The sequence below is a fragment of the Octopus sinensis genome, linkage group LG16 (genome assembly GCF_006345805.1).
Source record: "Octopus sinensis linkage group LG16, ASM634580v1, whole genome shotgun sequence".
Taxonomy (NCBI): domain Eukaryota; kingdom Metazoa; phylum Mollusca; class Cephalopoda; order Octopoda; family Octopodidae; genus Octopus; species Octopus sinensis.
In genome coordinates this window covers 28,243,761-28,260,671 of record NC_043012.1, presented here as the reverse complement: position 1 = coordinate 28,260,671, position 16,911 = coordinate 28,243,761, and the positions used below count along the sequence as shown (strand labels likewise).

Genomic DNA, 16,911 nt, shown 5'->3' with positions numbered 1-16,911 from the left:
TGATGATTAAACATCAATTAAATATAACATTTGATCACTTGTTTTCTTTATTCAAAATTCGGACAGAACTTATGGGATGACTGTTGTTGTTGGCATTCTTTTTGTCTCAGGAGACAATGGAGTTGCGCATAAAATAGTCCAGTCCAGCTTTTACATTTCATGTCCTGATACATTTCCTGCTGTGGCTGTGTAGTCCTATCCTGGACAAACACTCCCTCTGGCAGGTACCGCAAATGTAGCGAAGACTGTTCCTGGCTGGCTGTAATGTCATAGTTTCTTGTTGACGTCTTTTTTTGTCTTATATATATATATATATATATATATATATATATATATATTATATATATATATATATATATCCTATTTATATCATTTATATATCTTTTATCTTGTTTCAATCATTAGGCTGCAGCAATTTGGAGGTACCGCTTTGATGAATATTTCTATTGTTTTTAAAGCCTAGTACTTATTCTACCGTCCCCTTTCTTTGCGGGAACGCAAACACAATATCGGTTGCCAAGCAGTGGTGGGAGACAACCACAAACACACACATTTACGACAGGTTTCTTTCAGTTTCTGTCTACCAAATCATCCACTCACAAGGCTTCCGTCGGCCCGAGGCTAAAGTAGAAGATGCCAACCCAAGGTGCCACGTAGTGGATCTCAACCCGGAATATGTGGTTGGAAGCAAACTTCTAACCACACAGCCACGCCTGCACCTATATACACATGGTTCGGTGAATAAACTTTCATCTAAATTACACAAAAATGAAAATAACACTCACATCTCATTTTAACATTTAAAAATTACATAAACATACTAGCGAGTAAATTTATTCAATAAAATCGCCATTGGCTTCCACCATGGCCTTCAGACGACTTCGGTATCTCCTGCAACTCTTCTGGACGGTCTCCTTCTTTAAGTTCGTGAATACTGCCATATTCCTTGCCATCAGTCCATCTTTGGTGTTACAAGAAGTTGTGTTGGTCTCTCGCTCAACTGCGCCCCACACATAATAGCCAAGAGAGTTGCAGTCTGGGGAGTTAGGTGACCAGATGTTAGGAGTGATGTGGTCGCAGAAATTTTCTGACAGCCATGACTGGGTTCTCCTATTTGTATGACATTGTGCAGAGTCCTGTTGCCAGACTTAGGGTCTGCACTACCTTCCCCAGACACTTGCTGTAGGCCTCCGTGTTGAGTCTGGGGCCATGTGAAAAGATGAATGGAGGCATAACGTTACTATCACTAGCGATCAATCCAAACACCATGATGTTGACTGGATGTTTGATTTTCATCACACTCAGTACAATGTTTTGGCGACACGGCAAGCCAACGGTGGTTCTGTATGTTCACTATCTGGCCCTGGCAGAAATTTTACTCGTCTGAGAAAAACCAAAGCATGTTCGGTTGGAAGGGATGTTTAAGTTTGTTTAAAAGCTTTGTAGTGTGATCTTTCCTCTTGTCCTTGATGGCTTTGGATAAAAATTGGCCCATTCACATCTTGTATGAGGAATACCAAATGTCTTCAAACACTACCTGCCTGATGAGTAATTCAGACTCTCCCATGACCCTGGCAATAGACCTGATTGACTTGGAGGGATCATTGTCAGTCATGGCCTGGATCTCACCAACAAATTCAGAAGTTCTTTTCTTATCAGAATGATCAGAGTGAGTTTTCTGAGCTGCCATACCTTGTAATCACCATCAGACTCATCCAACTCTTTCCAAATCCTCTGCACTGTCCTCAGATTGACACCCAAACACTCTGAAATGTTCATATTGGAGCTTCCAGCATGAATGCCAAGCAGTACAGCATGGTCATTTGCAAATTTATCGCAAAGTGAATTGTGTCATGGTACTGTTTTTCTCACAGACAGTGTCCAACGGACCCTACTATACCGTATAGTCGACAAAATCAAAAACAATGTGCATGCGCGAAATTAAAAATATAATATAGTGACCATTTACACACCGCACCCTATACACACACACACACACAACACACACACACACACACACACATATCTATACTAATAATAAATGCCAAAACGAATTTCTTCGTGTCGGTGTGTCACACTTTGACCCCTCCCCTCTCACAATTCAATGATATTTCTACTCCTCTTGCTAGGGTGAGATTAATATGGGGTGACAGTAATAGTATGAATTGTAGTTGTGATAGAGGCGGAGGCGACGTTGACGATGATGATGATGGTGGTGGTGGTGGTGGTGGTGGTGGTGGTAGTGGTGATGGTGGTGGTGGTGGTGGTGGTGGTGGTGGTGGTGGTGGTGGTGGTGGTGGTGGTAGCTGAGGCGGTCAAGCATGAAGATGATAGTAAGGGACGTGAAAGACAGTGGTGATGGGGTGGAGGGGAGGCTGCGAAGTCAAAGGTGATGATAGTGGTGGCATCAAAAGTCTGAATGGTGTGTGTATGGCAGTTGTGGTGGCGATGGTGGTTGTGATGGTGATAGTTGAAAACAATCAACAGAAGGAGAGACAGACAGACAGAAAGAGGTTAGACAGAAAAAAATTGTCCTGGCCCCCAAATGAAGAGACGAAAAATGTTGTTTATCAAGGAAGGAAAGAAAGGTGGTTTTATGTTTCGAGCAAAGCTCTTCTTCGGAAACAGAGACAGAGGTAAGTCCAATAGAAAAGGAAGACGGAGGGAAAAAATCGCCAACGATTCACGTGGTTACATTTTGAAAGAATATTTATGTATGTAAAATATATATATACATGTGTGTGTGTGTGTGTGTGTCTGTGTATGTGTGTGTGCGTGTACATATATATATATATATATATATATATATATATATATATATGTATGTATGTATGTATGTATGTATGTATGTATGTATGTATATATATATCAAAGATTTGAAAAGAAACTCTGCTATCTTCTACACTAACTACAAATATCTTCCCCTCCTAAATTATACATAGAATAACACGCTCAAGCACTGAGTTTGCTTCAAAAACCCGTAGTGGTAATACATTGAATTAAGTTGCATAGGTACGTATACCCTTAATGAACTTATAATGCAATTAAACCAACAGGAGGTAACTAAGTGCCAAATCTTCGGATGTCTAAGCAGTAGAAACACGTGTCGAACAGAGATTTAAAATGTATTCTATATAATACGGTAAGAAACAATTTTTTGCGAATATATAATTCTCCATTCTTATTTTTAATATCTTGAATAGAGACTCTGCATACTGTATAAAAACCAAAGAAGTGAACTCAGGATTTAACCATCGAATGAAATACAGACTAAGTGTTTACTTTAAACAATTTCCCGTTGTTCCATATCATTCGATGTGGTTAGCCAGAACCTAGATTATGCTACAGTATTTGCAAGGTATCTGTCCGGCTTCAAGATCCCTATTCCCTTATGTTATAAATATATTTAAACGTATACATATATATGAGTTTTAGACCATTAGTGTGTGTGTGTGTGTGTCTCTCTCTCTCTCTCTCTCCCCCTCTCTCTCCCCCTCTCTCTCCCCCTCTCTCTCCCCCTCTCTCTCTCTCTCCACCCTCCTCTCTCTCCCCCTCTCTCTCTCTCTCTCTCTCTCCTTCTCTCTCTCTCTCTCATGAATTCTGCCGTCGTTAAACGATAGATGAGGGTTCCGTAATTTCTTGCTGAACAACCACACAGATGCTTTGATTAAAGTGATCAAATGTTTGTGTTCACATAAGCTCACTCAATCCATAAAATCGACATCGCTTGTACAAATGCACAAGTGCGCCACGGGTCAGACGCTGAGATTATCACAGAACAACGTAAAATGAAGGGTTTTGATTATGAAGTAAACACACCGCTCGGCCCAGGAATCGAAAGTATGATCACGCGATCTCAGACGGCATGTCTGAGAGAGCCACTATAAATAGTTATAGTCCCAGTACAGTTCCCAGGGGAACTCCACTGCAGATTGCACTACCCCCTGGTCCTATGTTTGTGGGACGATAAGGGAGTGCTTGAAACTTATCAGCATTGAGCTGCATGTTATTTTCATCAGCCCATTTATAATTTGCATGCAGGTCATTTTGCAGTTTTACTACGTCCTCAGAGTTCTTGACCGCCTGAGATACCTTTGTATCATTGGCGTAGCTGGTGATAATGGCTGACTGTACGAATGACGGCATGTCAAAGAGAGTCACTACAGACAGTAATAGTCCCAATACAGTTCTCTGAGGAACTCCGCTATAGATTGACGTCTCCTCAAAGACGTCGGTTATAACTACCTAACTTCTATCCTTTAAAAAGTAGTGCAGCCTCTATCCCAGTTTTCCAGTGGTACCAAGGCCACGTAATTTGTGACTTATCATCCCGTGATCAACTTTGTCAAAGGCCTTGACAAAGTCGAGATACATCACGTCCACATTTGAGTAGTTGAGCTGCTATTTCAGTACCCCATCGTAATGTTGTAGTAGCTGTGTGAGGCCGCCCCTCCTTGGACGAATCCATGTCATGTGTTTGTGAGCAAGTTATTCTCTTCCAGGAACGTGACCAGTCTCCTTCTGACAATGTGTTCCATGAACTTGCTAACATGTGAAGTCAAAGAGATAGAGCTGTAATTATTCTGGCATATGCTTTATGGATATCCTCTTTTAACAGTTTGGGAAGTTTTCCACATGCAAGGAAATTCTGAAAAGTATCTGCAGTGATTTTGCAAGAGCTTTCTGGCATGTTTTTAGGAGAATGACAGGAAATCCATCCGGGCTCGTAGCAGTGTTTGATATTACATCTTCTTTTTTTATAGCAATATAATCAATGGCTGCCCTTTTTTCTATGTAGGTCTGCAGTGTTGGAAAGCTCTTTAGGCTCGCTTATTTACATGTTTCTTAAGTGAAGATACTCTGGAATCATAGAAGGCTTTGGGATTTATTTTTATATATTTTCCTCTGCCCTGGTTTCTCTTTCTACCTTTTCGCCTTCATAGGAGAGTTTATTTTCGATCACTTGAAGTTTCTCTTTGAGGAGGGATTATCCGCTGTCATTCGGTTGTCTATTTAAGCGTTTAGAGATCTCACGAGGACTCTCCTGTCACGGGGAATGATCTGTGGTTGCTCTCTTCCCCGAGACAAATTCAATGCATATGGCTCACATTATTGACGTAACTTCATTAAACTTCATATCAATGTCTTGCATAGAGAGACTTTAAACCAATTTTGCTAGATAATCCCTCTTTAAATTGACTTTCAGTCAAACTTGTAGAATTTCAGACCGGTAAGAGTTTGAATGCTGTCTGTGTGTAATATATCATGAAATTGGTTTTGGACCACACATCATCAGTTCTACCATTTTGTGGCCTGAGAAGATTGTCGTTCGTATCTTCACGTTGTGGATAAGATCTATATTGTAGGTTTGTAACAAATTTATAGAGCTCTATAAAAGAGAAGTGAGAGAGAAAGAGTAAGACTGTTTACGAACATAAGAGAGATACATAATTCAAGAGACCCATAAAGTGTGCCGTGGAAAAAAAGAAAGTCTGTAACAAAAAGGTGAGAGAAGGAAAGGGGATATCGTTATCTGCTAAAATGAATTGAACTATTTAACTTTAAGAGTATTCAGGGAGAGAGGAAATTCATATAAAGGCTGTGATGTTTACGGAGACAGAAGAAAGAGAAAGTCACTGTAGTTGTGTGATAAACAGAACTGAAATATTTAACTTCGAAGAATTTTCAATTAGATACTTGCTTGGAATGCGTTAAAGTTAAAATAAATTCATCTTACCTTATATGCTTGTGAGAAGAAAGAGAATGAAACTTACAATGAGACATACTTAACAAATGATCAACCAAAATTTTACTTGTAGTACGAGGGGCGTTCAATAAGTAATGCCCCTGACCCACTTCCCATAGAAGTAGAGCAACGAAACTTGGCACCGTTATTAGTCTTTTTCTACATAGGAACCACCCAGAGTTACACATTTCTCCCATCGTTTGATACAGCTCTGGAGACCGTTTTTGTAGAAGACCCCAGCTTGGTCATCCAACCACGACGTGACTTCAGAAATCAACGCTGCATCATCTGGGAAACGCTTTCCTTTCAAAAACAACTTCATGGCTGTGAAGAGGTGAAAATCAGAGCGTGCAAGGTCAGGAGAGTAGGGGGGATGGGGCAGGAGTTCATAACCGCACGCCTATGCTTCTGATCTGGCGACACGCGAGTTGTGGACCGGAGTATTGTCCTGCTGGAGGAGGATGCCTTTGCTGATCTTTCCCCGCCTCTTGATTTTGATAGCTTCTCTTAATTTCCTCAAAAGTGAAGCATAATAAGCTTCTGTAATTGTGGTACCCTTTGCCGGGAAATCTGTCATCACTACTCCGTCCTGGTCCCAGAAGACTGTGAGCATGACCTTGCTAGCGGAGGGCTGCACCCTTGCCTTCTTTGGAGGAGGTGAATCACGGTGCTTCCACTACATTGACTGGGCTTTGGTCTCTGGATCATCGTGATGGACCCAGGTTTCATCCTGTGTAATCAGTCTTTTGAAAAATTTTGACTCATCTTCTTGGCACATCTCCAAATTAACCCTCGAGCACTCGACGCGTTCTTGCTTCTGGAAAGGTGTGAGCAACCTGGGAATCCATCTGGCAGACACCTTTTGCATATGCAAATGGTCATGAATGATAGTTTCCACAGACCCGGTACTAATCTTGACCTCATGGGCTATTTGGCGAATAGTTATGCGTCGATCTTCCAAAATGGCAGCCTCAACTTGACGGACAGATGCCTCATCAATGGCAGAAGGTGGGGGCGACCAGATCTGGAAGCTGTTTCCACAGAGTTCCGACCATGTTTGAATTCACGATGCCAGCGTTTTACAAGGTCATATGATGGGGCATCATCACCATAAGTTACTTTCATTTCATCAAAAGTCTCACGTGGTGTGCGTCCTTTCAAATACAAAAACCGGATCACTGCTCGACACTAAACAGGCTCCATTTCACACTCGACTCAGTTCAAACACCTGTAAATCAGAAACCACAATTAGTTCAGAGCTGTAATTTGCCACTCAATCTATAGAGATATAAATAATTGCACATGCAAAATTTCAGATCAAACAACTGTAAGTGGGTCAGGGGCATTACTTATTGAACGTCCCTCGTATAAAAGCACGTGTCACCAGGAAAACACTTTCGTTATCGCGATATTAATGTTTAAAGACCAAGGACAGAATATGTTCATGTTAAAATACTAAAGAAACTCCTTAGATTTATGATTCACTGAGAAGGATCAACTTTTTCTTAACACTGATGCTTGGTCCCATTTATGTAGAGGCCTGTATTTTCTAGGATTTTCCATGATATTACGTATGGAGAGCCACCACCGATGATATCCCCTACGCCAGTATTAAAGGCACCGGCGCCAGCACCAACACCAACACTAGCTTTAATGATGCCAACACTAACACCAATAAGAGCAGTAGCGGCAGCGTCAACATCAACAAAAGCAATATCGACAACATCCGCACACGAAGATACATCGGATGTTCCTGTATACGTTCAAGCAGCACCTCTTCCAACCACAAATGCCCTTTCAGAATTTCGGAAAGGAGATACGCTACGTCCTTAGCCAGCCATGTATGGCGGCTGAAAGACGGCGGGACTCCACACGTAGCATCAGGAAAGATCCTAGAAAATCCAGTCCCCTACATAAATGGGACCAAGTATTGTAAACTGTGCATATTAAAGGACTCCCCCGACCCGAGAAACGTCCTTAGCTCCAGGACGGAAGTCGTCGGACCCTGCTTGCTCTTCAGGAAATTACTGCTGGCGTCCTAGGATCCACATGCTAACAGGGTCAATTACGAATGGCGATCAAAGGGGGACAATCCCTTGTTGTTGGAATATAACAACGAAATCTTTTCCTCCATTTTCTAAAGAATCCGCGTGCTACAAACGCCATAGGCCTAGGGTCGGAAGAAACGCTGTAAATCTAAGCCCTTTATGGGCGTGAAGCTCATGGTAACCCCATAGACCGGCCGTATTTATGTTTATCTTTATCATTCTCTCTCTCTCTCTCTCTCTCTCTCTCTATATATATATATATATATATATATATATATATAGAGAGAGAGAGAGAGAGAGAACGATAAACATAAATACGGCCGGTCTATGGGGTTACCATGAGTTTCACGTCCATAAATATATTCATATATATATATATATATATATATATATATATATATATATATATATATATATATATATATATATACACACACACACACACGAGATGTATGTATGCGTTGTTGTTGGTGTGTATTGGTTGTAGAGTGTATGGGTGTGTGTGAGTGTGCGTTGGTGCCTACTACGCGCGCACGCTCGAACGTATTCAGGACGCGAGTATAGGTGCGCGTGCGCTTGTGTGTGAATGGGTGTGTGCGTATATATGCTTTTATTATTTGTTTGCAGGTGTGCTAGTGTGTCAGATGTGGTGTTTATGTGTGCTGTCGTGATGTGTGTTAGTGTAGTTGTGTGTACGTATACGTTTGAGTGTGTGGGTGGATGTATGTGCATGTGAGTGTATTCCTGGAAGAGCATGCGCAGATATTTTGGGCAGCACCATCTTCCTGTCCAGCCAAGCGATCAAAAGAATTCCCTTTCCTAAAGGAACTGGTGACGCCGAGCAACTGGTATTTCTTAACAACTCCATGTAACCCGCCTTGACTAATAGTAGCTTATCTGCTGGTAGCCATCTTGGACTTACTGTATCATCCCATTCAGTAATCTGAAGTCTTAAAGAGACGAACTTCTGTTAGAGACCTGCGAAACTTTAAGTGGCAAGGAACCGAATCAAGCTGATTTAAATAATACTTGTAACTATTTCTAAATGTGTTGAATACCCTTTCCTTTCGTTTCCCCATTCATTCGTATATACATGTATGTGTGTGTGTGTGTGCGTGCACCTTTGTTCACCTCCACCGCTTGCTAACCGGTGTTGATTTCTTTACGTCCCCGTAACTTAGCAACTCGACAAAAGATAGAATAAGTGCCAGGCTTAAAAATAAAATGTACTGGGGTCGGTTTGAGCGACAAAAAATTCTTCAAGGCGCTTCCCCAGCATGGCTGCCGTCTAATGTCTTTAGCAAGTAAAATATAAAAGATAAAGATGTGTGTGTGTGTATGTGTGTGTGTGTGTATGTGTGTGTGTGTGTGGTGTGTGTGTGTGTGTGTGTGGTGTGTGTGTGTGTGTAGACAAAGTCTGTTTACGTGTATGTTTTTTTCTATATAAAAAGCATTCATATAAATGTATGTATGTATAATATATGAATGTACACAGGCACACACACACACAGATTCCCACATACACAAACATAAACCCCCTTCCCTTATACGCAATATACCTTACATATGTGTGTCTGTGTGTGCTAGTCCGTTGAATGTGTGTGTGTGCGTGTGCGTGTGTGTGTGAACAGTTTAAAAGTGAAATAAATTGATTTGCCATGAGGAAGAGTAAGTTGTAGCGTGGGATCATGTTGAACCGGAAGCAGTATCCGGGAAAACATATGTGATTGCAAAAGCAGATTTGGGTGAATGTAAGAGATGATTAGCGCAGGGTTAGAGTACCAATGTCAGCCGAAAGAGAAAGAAGATACCTTATCATCATATGGCATAGACTCATTTAGTCACAGTTGTGATAAAAATTTGCAGAAATTCTAATTAACAAGCAAACTGTAGGATCCGAGGAAACTGGTAGTGATCTGTGTTGGCAATTACTGAGTGTAAATAGTTTAAAAGTGGGATAAATTAGTTTGCCACGAAAAGTCTAACGTTTCGAGCAGAATCCTTCGCCCGTGTGAGATGTAATCTGATGGTACCAAATAAATTTACAGCTTTACTTGTTGATCATCTTAATATTTTCCTTTTTCCTGATCGTTACCCACTCCATTCCCCCTTAATCAAATTTTACCAGCGTTCTAACAGCTTTAAACGCTAATCATCTTGTATTTCACTTTATATCACTCTCTCCTTATTCACTAGACAGAGATGGGGGAATCATAGTTAAGGTAAGGAAGAAGAACTTAAGAAAACGGTGACGAAAAAGGGAGATGAAAAGAGGGAAAATCATAAAGCAAAACACAAGGGCGCTAGAGGTCAAAGCTGTGAGAACGCTGGCAGAGTTGAAAAGAACGAAGTGTGTGGGTAAAGACCAGGAGAAGCAAAGACATCAAGGTGATAATCATCAAGAATTGCGGCATATTGAAAAGCAGAGAAACTTGAGAAGAGAAGTAGAGAGTATGTTAAGGTCAAGAGAGTGGTACAAATAACAACAATAATAACAACAACAACAACAACAACAACAACAACAACAACAACAACAATAACAACAACAACAACAACAACAATAATAATAATAATAATAATAATAATAACAACAATAACAACAACAATAATAATAATAATAATAATAATAATAATAATGATAATAATAATGATGATGGTAATAATAATGATGATGATGATGATGATGACGATGATCATAATAACAATAATAAAAAGCTAAGCGCATGAAAACCCGTGCTAAAACTGCTGCCTTAGATATTCTGAATGGTAAATGGCAAGAAAAACCTCTCAATGACAAATACCCAAAGAGAGCGAATAATGCAGATGTTGACAAACCCCTGACCCATCAATGGCTAATGGCCTCTGGCTTAAAATCTGAAACAGAAGGGTTTATCATAGCAGCTCAAGATCAATGCCTACCTACAAGGAACTACCAGGCCAACATATTAAAGAACGGCAGTAGCCCAACATGTCGTGTATGTCAACAACAGAATGAAACCATTGATCATGTTGTCTGCAAGTGCATTCTTCTTGCGCATACAGAGTATCTCAACAACCACATATTTATGATTATCTCAAGTACAAGACAAACGTTGAAAATAAAGAACATTTGATAAAATCTTTTAATAATAAAAGGAAATATTAATAATGATAATAACAATAGTAGTAGTGGAGATGGTGATAATCTATATATATAAAACTGAGAATGTGTGTGTGTCTGTCTGTCTGTGTGAATCCCTAAAACTTGAGAACTACACAACCAATTTCATTCAAATTTTACACATGTCTTACTTAGGGTCAATGTAGTGTCATGGGCAAATAAAATGTTTAACTTCTTGCCTAGGGCGAGCCCACTGCAATATCACATCTTCTCCACTATTTCAGTATTACGTGTTAAAAGTGAAACAAAAACATCTCTCTATTGTATGTATATGGATGTGTATATATATATATATATTATATATATATATATATATATATATATATATAATATATATATATACATGTATATATATGGATGTGTATATATATACACATGTATATATAAAGATGTATATGTATACATGTATTTCTATAGATATACATGTATGCGTATAGTATGTCTAGATGTATATATATATATATAGACGTACATGTAATATGTACACATATATATACACGTATATACATGCATACATATATACACCCATACACACACAAATACATAGGTGCAGGTGTGGCTGGGTGGTAACAAACTTGGTTCCAAAAGACATGGTCCTCAGTTCAGTCCCACTGAGTGGTAACTTGGCATGTGTCTTCTGCTATAGTCTCAGACCAACAAAACCCTTGTCAGTGGATTTTGTAGACAGAAACTGAAAGAAATCAAGTGTATGTATATGTATGTATATATGTAAGTCTATGTGTGTGTCTTTGTGTTTCTCCCTCATCACTGCTTCACAACTGGTGTTCGTTTATTTACATCCCCATATCTTACTGGTTTCACAAGAAGAAACTGATAGAATAAGTACCAGGTTTATCAAAATATAAAAAAGAACTAGGTAGTGTCTCATATTTTTGTTTGCCCACTCAGTTGTATCAATCAATTTATCTTTGTGCGTGTGCGTGTGCGTGTGTGTGTGTGTGTATACATATATATATATATATATATATATATATATATATATATATATATATGTGTGTGTGTGTGTTGTGTGTGTGTGTGTGTGTTGTGTGTGTGTGTGTGGTGTGTGTGGATTTCGTAGACAGGAACTGAAACAAATCAATCGTATATATATGTATGTATATATGTAAATGTATGTGTTTTGGTATTGGCAACATGAATGACAATGGTCAGAGACTACTTGAATTTTGTACATACCATAACCTGGGCATCACCAACACATTCTTTGCCAACAAGACATCCCACAAGGCATCTTGGAGACATCCAAGATCTCACCATTGGCATCAGCTGGATCTCATCATTACACGAAGATCCTTTCTGAATTCTGTTCAACTGAACCGTAGTTACCACAGCGCGGATTATGACACAGATCATTCACTAATAAGAAGCAGGGTGAGGATTCTGCCTAAAAAGTCCATCAATCCAAGAAAATGGCCCGACCACGCATTAACACTGCCAGAAACTCGGACCCTACACTGCGAAAATGTTTTGCTGTTTCTGCCAAGGTTGTCCACAGTAGCTGCCCTACCTCCTCTGCTGAAAGTAGGTGGAATTATATCAGGGAAGCTTTGTATACCATATCAATAGATATTTTCGGCATGAGAGAAAGGCAAAACCCAGATTGGTTCAGTGCTGGGCTCTCAGAGCTGGAAACAGTTATCGAAGCAAAGCGTGCAGCTCTGATGCAATACAAGAGTGATTCTTCTACAAAGTCACTCGAAGAACTCAGAAAGGCAAGAAATAAAACCCAACTGACTGCCAGACGCTGTGCAAATAGGTATTGACAGAAAATCTGTCAGAGTATCCAGTCAGCTGCTGACAGTGGCGACACCCGTGGGATGTATGCCGGTTTGAAGAAGGCCCTCGGTCCATCCGCAACCAAGTCAGCCCCTCTGAAATCAACTACTGGAGATCCCATCAAGGACCAAAGCAAATGGGTAGATGGGTTGAGTACTACCAGGATCTCTTCTCACGGGAGACCACGGTAGCTGAAGCTGTAATCGAGGGTGTCAAGATCTTGCCAGTCATGTGTGAACTTGACAGTCTGCCATCTATAGCAGAGCTCACCAAGGCTATTGACTCCCTAGCAAGTAACAAGGCTCCGGGAAAAGATGGCATCCCCTTAGAGATAATCAAAACCGGCAAACACACCATCCTGTTTCGGCACCTTCATGAGCTTCTGTGTCAGTGCTGGGAAGATTGTACAGTCCCTCAGGAAATGCGGGATGCTAACATCATTACGCTTTACAAAAACAAAGTTGACCGTGGTGATTGTAACAATTACCGTGGAATATCTCTTCTAAGGCCTTTGCTCGCGTTATCCTGTCCAGGCTACAGCTGCTTGCTTCTTGAATTTATCCAGAATCGCAGTGTGGCTTTAGAAGAAGCAGATCAACTATTGACATGATATTCTCCATACGCCAACTTCAGGAGAAGTCCAGAGAGCAGAAAATGCCATTATATATGGCCTTCATTGATCAGACAAAGGCCTTTGACTTGTTAAGTAGAAAAGGCCCCTTCATCCTGCTCCAAAAATTCATATGTCCACCAAAGCTGCTGAGGATCATCAAATCTTTCCATGATGATATGCAAGGCCCCATACAGCACAATGGTTCAACATCAGCCGCCTTCCAAATAAAAAAACGAGGTAAAGCAAGGTTGTGTCCTTACTCATACATTATTTGACATCTTCTTCTCGCTGCTGCTGTCACATGCCTTTGAGACATCAGATGATGGAGTGTTTCTACATAGTAGAAGTGACGGAAAACTGTTCAATCTCTCGCGCCTGCGTGCCAAGACCAAAATCAGAAGTGTCCTGATCAAGGAGATGCTATTTTGCTGATGATGCCGCTCTGATATCACACACAGAAGAAGCCATACAAAGGCTCATCACCTGTTTTGAGCAAGCATGTAGCAAATTTGGCTTAGTTATCAGCCTCCAAGATTACCAACATCATGGGTCAGGCTACATCGGACATCCCAAACATACATATTGCAGACCACAGACTACAGGAGGTGGAGAAGTTTACCTATCTTGGCTCTACCGTCACTTATCCCTTGATGCTGAGCTCAATATACGCATTGGCAAGGCAGTTGCTGTGATGGCCCAACTCTCCAAACGGGCATGGGACAACAATAAGCTGACCAAGACCACAAATATGAAGATTTACCAGGCATGTGTACTTAGCACTCTACTGTATGGAAGTGAGACTTGGACGTCATACACACGCCAAGAGCGTCGCCTAAATATCTTTTACCCGCGCTGCCTCCAGAAAATCCTTTGCGTCAAATGGCAGAAGCATATCCCCAACAAAGATGTCCTCAGGCAAGCAGGAATACCAAGCATATTTGCACTCCTCACACAAAGACGTATGAGATGGCTTGGACATGTTAGCCGGAAGATGGCAGAATCTCCAAGGACATACTCTTCGGAGAGCTTGCTAGGGGCACTAGGTCTGTGGGAAGACCGTTCTTACGATACAAGGATGTTTGCAAAAGGGACATGAATGCCTGCAACATCAATATTACCAACTGGGAAGCAGTTGCCAGTAACCGTGGAGATTGGCGACGTACCGTAAAAGAGGGAACACAAAGGAGTGACAGAGAGAGAGAGGAGAAATGGAAAGACAAGAAAAGACGTCGACAAGAAACTATGATATTACAACTAGCCAGGCAAAGTCTTTGCTACATTTGTGCGGGAGTGTTTGTCCAGGATAGAACTACACAGCCACAGCAGGAGATGTATTAGGACATGAAATGTAAAAGCCGGACTAGATTATTTTATGTGCAACTCCATTGTCTCCCGAGACAAAAAGGATACCAACAACAATATATATGGATTTCGTAGGCAGGAACTGAAACAAATCAATCGTATATATATATGTATGTATATATGTAAGTGTATGTGTGTGTCTTTGCCTCTGTGTTTCGCCCTCATCACTGCTTCACAACCGCTGTTCATTTATTTACATCCACATAACTTACTGGTTTCACAAGAACAAACTAATAGAATAAGTACCAGGCTTATCAACATAAAAAAGCACTAGGCTGTGTCTCATATTTTTGTTTGCCCACTCAGTTGTATCTATCAATTTATCTTTGTATGTGTGTGTATCTCTCTCTCTCTCTCTATATATATATATATATATATATATTATATATATATATATATAATATATATATATATATATATATATATATATATATATATATATATATAAAACACCCTAATGGGAGCCTTAACTCTCAAATTTTAGTCAATTCATTTATGATTAAAACTAGGTCAAAAGTACTGAATGGATCTTTATGAAATTTGGAAATTATATTCTATGCATAAGGGCCATAATCCCCATGACAATTCATATATTTTGCTGTTGATGAAATTTTAACCATAGATATTAGACACAAATGAAGTAATATTTATAAAATTTCATCTTCTTACAAGTTAGAAAGGCCCCTCCATAGGGACTTAACACCCACAATTTTGTCATTTTATCTAAGCAAAAGCGAATACAGTTGTGCTCTTGGAAGCTGTAGGGTTACCCGAGCATAAAAGTTGAGCATTCTTTGTAATTCAATGGTACAACAGTGTAACACTCTGCTTTGACATACACTTACATTGTGATTTCTGCAATGTGGTGCATAAATTGTCAAGTAAATGAGAGGCTTCTTTGCCTCCACTTATTCAGTTGCAAAGTGTTGAGTAAAGTTATTTGATTGCAGATCTCCTTTCAGTCTTTTTATTATCACTGGGTCACACACAGTCCCCAGATGGTAACATTGATTTCAAGGCCTTCCCACATGAGTGACTGGTTATTCAAAGACATTTATAGATTTTAAATTTATTCTGTCCAGTTACGTATCAGTATAGTGGTTATTTGCAAACTCCAGAGGTGACACTTTCATTTCTCCTTAGCCCTCACGTCACACAGTTGTTAATGTTTATTTCAGTTGGGTCACGCCCTTCCAATAGCTATAGATTCGTAATGCATCTTACGGCTCTGCCTGTCACCTGGATGATGAGGAATTTTACATTGGGAGTGGTAACGACTAGGGTAGGGTAACTGACTGCTTATTGTGATCATTCGTCTTTTGGTTTCCTGTAGCTTTGCTCTCTTTTACAAACCCAGTGAACATATATTTCCTATTTCAAAGAAATTCAAACAATAGATATAAGACCCAAGTTAAAAAGATTCTCACAAATTCAACTTCTCTGATTGACATTAGGATGCCCACCCCCAGCAGGGGCCTTAACTCTCATATTTTAGTGCTCCATGACCTTCATTTTTCAGGAGAAAAATCTTTTTAATAGGTTTAATAAGATTGGAATTTTGGGATATGCGCATAAAAATCAGTAGTATAGGATACATGTCACACGCTAACAATTTTTTTAGGGTGTGTAAAGAGGGAAATTAAACCTCATCTGCAGTTTTGATGAAATTCGAAACATAGATATTCCAGTTCATTAGAAAAAATATAACAGAAAAGTCTAATTTTTCAATTGTATGTGACACGAGCAACGCCGGGTATCTCTGCTAGTGATAAAAATTAAAATAATGATAATATGCTGCAGCTGCTAACACCACAACTACTGCTATTCTGATAGCACAGGAATCGGAGGCCCAACTACCACTACTATCACTACTCCCACCCTACTAGTGTTGCTGCTGCTGCCACCACTGCTGCTACTACACATAGATAAAACAATTACAACAATGAAGGCAGTAATTGACAACGGCGCTAGAAAACTGAAGAAGAGCCTGTTCACTGAAGAAGATTACAAGTGAAAGGGAAAGTCGTTCAGCATGACAGAACATCGCTGAGGAAGGCCAGAACAAATAGTGTAATTTTCTATGCAGCTATCCATGTGAATAGCGCTGGAAATTGGTGCCACCCCTGCCCTGCATAGGCAAATAGTAAGAAAACAGAAACAATAATATCAGTGATATCAGTGATGA

The 16,911-nt window shown here is 40.1% G+C and overlaps 1 protein-coding gene across 1 annotated transcript in view; it reads right to left on the bottom strand.

The window, feature by feature from the left end:
• Positions 1–16,911, bottom strand: part of LOC115220286 (protein Wnt-16-like) — a 276,791-nt gene that overhangs the window by 27,881 nt on the left and 231,999 nt on the right. The gene's annotated exons all lie outside the window — the stretch shown is intronic.